Source organism: Fukomys damarensis, unplaced genomic scaffold, assembly GCF_012274545.1.
Source record: "Fukomys damarensis isolate Sample0158 unplaced genomic scaffold, DMR_v1.0_HiC HiC_scaffold_5, whole genome shotgun sequence".
Lineage (NCBI taxonomy): Eukaryota > Metazoa > Chordata > Mammalia > Rodentia > Bathyergidae > Fukomys > Fukomys damarensis.
The window spans coordinates 40,476,116-40,484,796 of record NW_022900917.1 but is presented as its reverse complement, the minus strand read 5'-3'; positions in this window follow the sequence as shown (position 1 = coordinate 40,484,796).

The window sequence follows — 8,681 nt, the reverse complement described above, 5'->3', positions numbered from 1 at the left end:
AAAAAATTAACTACTTAAACAAGCATGACTGATAAAATAATAGCCCTCCAATTATATTTGAAATTCCAGGATACTTGCTATCTAGATAGTTAGGATAGTTAAACTCCTACTATACTACTGATGTCACTGATCTTCTCTTCTGGGTGTTCAACCACCAAAGTGCAGAGACCAACACTAAAAGGTAACTGGGCTAAGGAGATAGCCAATATTTTGGCTCTGGCCCTCCAAGGTCATCAAAGATCCAAGGTATGAAGGATCCTTTTCTACAACACCTTACATCCTTTGGTAAGTCACCCAACCTCCTGAACAGGGAGACTGCTGGACACCAGAGGACAAATGTAATGTGTGCTAAAGGAGGGTCACCAGAAAAATCTTCCATGCTTTTACTAAAAGCACCATGGTCAAGCAAGACCGGGACCCATCCTAACAGCTGACACTGGGAGCTGAGAGGCTCTATTATATGGTTCCAAAATAATGCCTAAAGAGACTTAACTGACCTTGGCAGATAGATAACAAGAAGTTCACATTGATTAACACAGGTCTCACTCTAATATGATCTTAAACACCCATCAGAAAAGAATAACCAAAAGAGACAATCAATAAACAGACACTAGTGACAGACTTTTGAGACCCATTCTCCTCCCAAATATTTCTCTTGATTAAGACACCCATTCCCTATAAAGGTTATAAATGTGTTAATATGGGTCTGTACTTTTTCTAGAGGGCCTGAGGCCTTCCCTATAAAAACAGAGGGCTTCAGAAGTGTACAAGATTTTATTAAAAAAATTCCAAGGTTTGGTCTGCCTCTCTCCATAGACAATGACAATGGGCCAGCATTTATAACAGGTTGTATAAGATCTAGCTAAACTGTTATACTGCTTATTGACCTCAGAGTTCTTGTAAGGTTAAAAAATGATAAATTATACCCTTAAGGTAAATATTGTCAAATAACACCAGGTTATGAGTTGATCGGCTCCCTTTGACCTTCTTTTAAATAAAAGATACCTCAAGTCATACTGGGTTCTCCCCATATGAAATCTTGTTTGGAAGGCCACCCTATATCTTGAGAGACTTTATATATGAAAAGGGCCATATATAAGACACTTATGGTTACTCCCACAGCTGTCAAGTTAACTAAAGTTCAGCTACCACCACTCTAAAGTAAAACAGGTCTATCCAGAAAACTTCATAGACTTTGACTCCAGGAGACAATGCACTCAAAGCCCTGCTCTAAATTTAAGTATTGCCCAGGATCCTTCACCATCATCCAGTCCTGAGTCAGATAAGCCAACCTAACTGTTTACCCTCTCATCCTCTCACAGGGTATTGTGACCCATTTCACACTACAACAGCCATTGATATCCTAAGTCTTCTTATATTAGTACTCCTGGGACTTGTCCTTGGGATAGGATTGGCCACAGTATCTCCTCCCAATTATAATTTTACTTCCAGGTGTTTACTCTCATTGACCTATTACCTCATAATCTCATTCTTTGCCATTCTTAATTACTGGAAACAATAATGGTTCCTCTCCTGCTCCTGTTTTCTCTCCCAAACCTTACCCAAGCCAATAAGCCCCTGGTGTGTACCTTGACTCACTCCCAGCCTAACTCAGCCCTCCTTCAGACCCAGGTATGATCTCCTGAAATCACATTCCAGGCCACCTTATGCCAGTTCTTTGACCAAATCATCAAATTCCTGCCGCTCTTCAGACTGGCCCACAGCTGATTTCTGCTGCCCTTTCCATATCTACCTATACAGTTGCCCCCTGTGTTCTCCATCTTATTCAATCCCAGGTCAGTCGCCTCTCCACTCAAGTCTCCCGACAGACGGCTCACCAGCTGATACTTCAGGCCAGAGACCCCAGTGAGACCACCGTGTTACATGACAGCCAACCAACTAACCATAGCTCAGATCTCGGCTCAATTTAAACATTTTCTAAATGATCTTTGGACTGATATTTTCTGGTTTACTCCCCACCCTCCTCCTATTACCTGCATAGCTGACTGGATCACTAATGCACAGCTCCAAAAAACTTTATCAGATTTCACCCTGTCTGAAGTCACAATCTTTACCTTTATACTTGGTCTTAATAACCCTCCAACCAGTCCACAGCCTCATACAAATTATCTTCTACTCTCCCCTCCCTCATTAACTGATTTGTGTGCTTGGACTTTTCTCAGGAAGCCCTACCAACAATTCCAATGATAATGCTGCTGCTGTCAACAATTCCATGTTCATAAAGGACAACTCAGCCGGCCAACCTCCATGCCTGCCCCCTAGGTTGATTCATCGTCCCAATTCAGCAGGAAGTAGATACAGAAGACAGACTCTCCACCCCTTTTCCTGCCTGCCATGGACATGTTGGCTGTCGATTGTCATCCAAAATCAAAGAGTGGGGAATGTTAGGGAATTGATCATGTTAAAGTATGCTGTGACGCCGCCTCACAGGCTGCATTCTCCTGGCACATCTTGGCTCCTAAAATGACCTCATGCCCTTATCTCTGGTTTGCCTCCCCACCAAGGCCACAGTGGTCCAGGAAAGTTGAAACCTGTGCCTGCAGGACTGGGCCCATAAAAGCAATCTGGCCTGTGATAGGTTAAAAGTAGCTCACTCCTCATAAATAAGCAATAGCCCACCCCAAACTGATAAAAGGACCTTCCTTTCTTTGTTCTCTCTCTCCTTCTGCTTCTTCTTCCTCCTCTCTCTCTCTCTCTCTCTCTCTCTCTCTCTCTTTGCCTTCCTGCCTCCTGCTCGCCTCCCTACAATAAAGATCTCCTGCCGGACCTCTCGGTGCGTGAGTGGCCTAATTGGGAAGAGGCACCCGAAAGGGCACGTGAACCCCCCTTTCACTATTATCCTAGTATAACTGATTTATTATAGGCTCAACTGCTGTTGCAAGGCATGCGCTGGTCCAAAGGACAGTGTTACTACAAGTTATTTCCTCTGAATTTAAAATTTATTAAAAACACATTAAATGAGACAAGTACTAAAATGAGGGGAGAAAAGGAGCACAATTATATTAAAAGAACAAATTCCAATAAAAGAAATGTTGTAAGACTCTTTCAGGAAGCAAGGCTAAAGTAAACAGGGAGAGTTAACTAGATATTTCCCATGCCGAGTTTCTGAGACAGGGTTAGTTATCAGTAGTATATGGGTTCTTCCTTACCTGAAGATTCTGATTAGTGAATGGAGTTGGGAAGCTGGGTATTAAAAAAGATTTTTTTCCGGGATGATTAGTTCAATTTGAAAAGTCTTCATCTAATAACGGAAACATGTCACAAGAAGAGAATAAACTTCTAGCTTTGAAATCTAGAAGAGATTTTATTTCTTGTATATTGAATGATGTGGAGTTATAAATTAGAAAATTATTGGGGCTGGGGATGTAGCTCAGTGGTTCTGCTGCCTGCCTTGCAAGCACAAGGACCAGAGTTCGATCCCCCGTACCAAAAAACAAAAACAAAATAAAAAGAAAATTACTGCAATAGTACCAAGAATGAAACAAAAAATGAGGTATAGATTTCATGTGTCTGTGTCTAATATTGACATTTGATAAAAATGAAAATAGTCAGGGCTGGGGATTTAGCTTAGTGGTTCCACTGCCTTCCTTGCTGCCTCTCAAGCACAAGGACCTGAGTTCGATCCCTGGTACCAAAAAAAAAAAAAAAAAGAAAGAAAATAGTCTAATATTAAATTTTAATTCTGTTGGTGCAGGAAAAGAACTCTGGGTCAACTGAAAAAAATTATTTCTTCGTCTTCCTCAGAAATCTGGATATGTTCCAGAAATATGCATTTTTAACAGTAATACAAGTAATCCAGAACCACATTTATATTTTGGCAGTGAGAGGGTGAATGGTAAGCAGTGTCTGTAGCTTTTGAAGCTCAGATATCAACTCTTGAGATAAGCCACTTAATAAGACATTTTCTCCATTTTCAAAAACTCAAACAGGAAGAAATCAGGATTAATCTACTGCCACAAAGTATTTTCTTTCCAAATGGGAAGAATAAAAACTATAGAGCTTCTACGTAAGACTTTGTATAAGACTCTGGAGCTTCTTTTAATGGGCACTTTGGTTTAACCTTTGTGAAAACTTAAGAACAAATTATTTCATATACTATCAGAATAGATGTTAATCTCCCTCCAAAAGAAAGAAATCATACCCAATGAATTAAAATCTTTCAGCATTATGGGACAATGGACTAGGTGTTATAGTTTGAACTTGGAATGTCCACCAAAGCCCACCATGTGCTGAATGCTTGGTTTCCGGGTTTAATTTTTGGGAGACTGTAGACATTTTAAGAGGTGGGGGCTGATGAGAGGTTTTAGGCCAGTGGTGGTGAACCTATGGCACACGTGTTATGTTTTAAGAGAAAAGATGCTAGCATAGAGTTGGTTTTTTTCTAAACTAAGATCCCAGTGTCAAGGTTTAATTGCAATGTTGGCATGTTGGGATAAAGTGGGTTTTGGGCTGCAGTTTGGCACTCGGTCTCTGAAAGATTTGCCATCACTGTTTTGAGCCAATGTGCCCATAGACTGACTGGAGCTCGCATCTCTATTTCCCTTTGTTGCTCCTGGCTTCAGGGTGAAAGGCTCTGCTCTGCTGTGTGTTCTTTCCTGCTGTGACGAGCAGCCTCTCTGCAGGCTCCAAAGCAATCAACCCATTGACAGTAGTCAAAGCCTCCAAAGCTGTGAGCTAAGTCTTTATCTTTTTTGGTACCGGGGATTGAACTTGGGTCCTTGCATTTGAGGCAGATGGCAGAACCACTGAGCTAAATCCCCAGCCCATAAGTCTTTATAAGATGATTATTTCAGGTATTTGTTACAGAAACAGAAAGCTAGTTAAGATAGTAGTCTTTTAGTAGGGATACACTTTACTTGAAACTTCTGAATATCCAAAGATAGCACAGTAATATAATTGTGCAAATATATGATCATAGGCATGTATGCAGTGATACATAGCTTATATTTGGAACATAACATATCTGGAAGCATCTGATTTGTAGCAACACAGTTTTCCAGATGGGTCTTTTAAAAAACTTCAGGAAAAGATATTTTCTTCAGATGAGTGCTTCCTTGAGGTCATTATTAGCTATTTCAAACTTCTATAAAATACTAGTAAATACAAGTAAGGGAAACTGCCATATAGGCTGTTAATATTTCTGAAGATTTCGTAGTGGCAACCTCACCAACCACAGAGAGAAAGTGGTGTTACCTAAGACTCTGAGAGACAGAGGTGGGGTCCCTTTCTCTTTCCACTGACCAGTTTTTATATACTAAATTCAGTTCTCAAGAGAAACTTGAATTATCTTAGATTTTAATACTCTATTATAGAGATCTACCATAGAGCTATAAGTAGCTCTGCCAGATGCAGGTAACCTTAGATATAATTTTCTTCTAGTGGTTTTCAGACCGCAATGAAACTTTAAAGGTCATAGAAGCAGTTCAGCTTAATTCTCTAGGTCCTTCAGTGTAGACAGCAGGTACAGATTTCCTCTTACAGAAAATTATGTTCAAGAACAGTGTTCATGAAGAAACAAGAACTTAAAGAATCTTGTCTTGAAACCTAGGTGAACAGAAATTGAGCAAGTACCTTCCATTCTTTCCAATTCCTGGTAACTATTTTTGTGTTTTGGGGATCAAATTTAGAACTTTGTACTTTTCAGGCAGGCATGGCGCTGTTGAGCTACATAGCCAGCCCTACCTAACAAATTTTGTAGGAGAATATTTTGGCATAAAAGTATTTGCTAAGTCAGACTAAAAAGCTGGAACCCACTCATTGCATATTTTGACATTAAAAATTCAAATTTATATAAAACTGATAAATGTTAACTCATTTAAAAATCAAACAGTATCAATAGGAAATACATTTCCCCATCCTTTCTTGTTTCACTTTCCAACTGCAACTAATTTTAAACTTCAGACTTTTTCTGGAATTGACCAGTAAAATGTTTATACTTGTTTCTCTATTTGTCAACTTTAGACTTACTTTCTGTTATCATAGGCGATGATACAGCATTCTTAACCCATTTCCTTTTCCCTTTATCCTGTAACACAATTTTTGGTATTTACACTTGTCCATGTGAAAATGCAGAGGCAGAAAATATTTAATGATTATTCCCTTTCTAGCAAAATTCTTGTTTTATGGGATCAATTGCTTCAATATTAATTATTGATTTTCTTTCAGTAGCATAGTTTTCAGTGAATTTATCCTTGTTTCAGTTGCTCATCTAGAGCTATTATCTGACTACAGAATGTTCAAATATACCAAGTAACCTACTGGCCCCATTTCCTTCTCCTGGAGATATTTCTTTGAAGCTCTTTCCTTCTGCTTTAATGTGGAGAAGGCTTTGGACACATTTTATAGTTAGGGTTTTATATGTTTCCAAGGCCCATGTGCTAAGGGCTTGGTCCCTATTATGTTTTGGATTTGTAATGTCCCCCAAAACTCATGAGCTAAAGACTTGATTGCCAGCTGATGGCTTTTTGGGAAGTGATTGGATCATGAAGACTCTAACTTAGTCTGTGGATTAATGCATTGATGAGATCAAAATTTGATGGCAGCATAGAGAGGTGACAGAAACAGGAGGTGGGACCCAGTTGAAGAGAATGGATTATGAAGGAATAATCTTGGGGACAGTATCTCGGCTCTTTTCTGAGGCTCTCTTCCTCATTCTTTGTGGATGCCATGAATTCCGCAACTTTCCTCTCCACATCCTTCTGCCTCACCTCAGGCTCACAACAATGGAACCAGCTAACCATGGACTGAAATTTCTGAAACTGAGCCAGAATAAACTTTTCCTTCAAGTTTCTTCTGTCAGGTATTTAATTACAGTAACAGAAAGCAGTCTAATACAGTTCCCAGCCTGTGGTGCTGTTGGGAGGTGGTGGCACTTTTAGGAGGTGGGATCTGGTGGGAGGAAGTTAGGTCTCTAGGGCATACCCTTGAAGGGGACATTGGGATCCCATCTCCCTCCTCTCTCTGCTTCTCAGTTGCTATGAGTTGAATAGGATTTCTTCACCATGTTTTTGCTATGATGTGTCATTTGTAGATCCAGAAACCAACAAAGTGTATTGTTTAGAGAACAGAACCAGTAGAATGAATATATATCCACATGTATATTTATATATGTATATGTGTACATATGTGATTTATTGGATCAGAGGCAGGATAGTCCACAGTGACCATTGGCATGATGGAGAGCCAGAGGATCCAGTTGCTACTCAGTCTAAGGAACAAGAGGGACCAAGGATACATTGCCAATGTGACACTGAAGGCCTGGAAACTCATTGGAGCATGACTGGTGTGAGTTCACACTGAAGGCTGAAGAAGCTGGAGCTTGATGGCCATAGGGGATGACAGGAGCAAATGACACACCTGCTGAAGCAGCATGAAGTTTTTCAAATGCAGGCTGACTTCCTGCTCCTTTCATTCATCATCTGGACTACAAGCTTATTGGATGGTGCCACCCACAATCAGAATTGGTCTTTGCCCTTTTGCTGTTCATGTATGTCCATCATCTCTGGGAACACTCCATAGGCACAACCAGAAGTGTGTTTTAATAATCTGCTAGGCATGTCTCAATCCACTCAAGTTGACAATCCTAATAGTCACACACGGCTGAGGGAGCATAGGGTGAAACCATGAACCAAATAAATATTTTCTCTTCATAAGTTATCTCAGGTATTTTGTCACAGAAATGGAAAGCTAATATACATGTATCTAGAATTTTCTTTTGTCATTTTTCTGGACTATTTCAATTGTGTGTTTCTTTAAATTTTTCTAGAGCACATCTGGTAATTCTCTATAGAGGTACATGACAGATATACTTTTGAATTCTTTTATCCACACATGATTAATTGGTTATAAAATTCTATTATTCAAATAATTTCTCCCTCAGAATTTTTGAAAGTATATCCTAATACCATTACTATAAAAAAAAACTAGTCATTTTGATTCATGTTCCTTTTTAAGTGATTCCAAAACCCAACTCTACCACCAAACTTATAATTTGGTTTTTTTTTTTCTTTTTATTGAGTTTATTGGTACAATCTAGGTATACAATATAATTACATTCATCACTGGGATTCTGTACCTTTACATAATAGGTCTTGATTCTCATTATTTTCCCCTTGTCCCTGACCTCCCTTCACCCCCTCCTCTCCTCCCCATTTACAAACACTTTGTTTCCATTTTTTCAGTTTCTCATATTTTTTTCCTCTCCCTTATTACCTTTCCCCCACCCTTACCACTTTCCCTACACCTTTAGTGCTACCGACCGTAGGGCAGCAAACACGGGATTTCACGAGGAGATACAGGTTCTCTGAAAGGTGGGAGCAGGTTCGGCGATGACAGTCAGACAAAAGCACTCAACACCGAGGTGAAGTTTGCCAATGCTGCTGCAATTTTATTTCTAACTCTAGGTGTTTATATACTAGTTTCAAGGGCACACCTCAAGAGTGATTTCAGGCACAGGCAGGCATGAGAAAGATAGACAATAGTACTGTAAAAACTCAGACCACAAGGTCAAGTTAAGACCACACCTATATACCATCACAAAAGCTAAGACCATTAAGTCAAGGTAAGACCACACCTATACGCAGTCAGAAGGGGAACTTTGTAAAACAAAGGACTGGCTTCAGCATGTCACCTTCAGGATCACCTTCAGGACTTCACAGTCC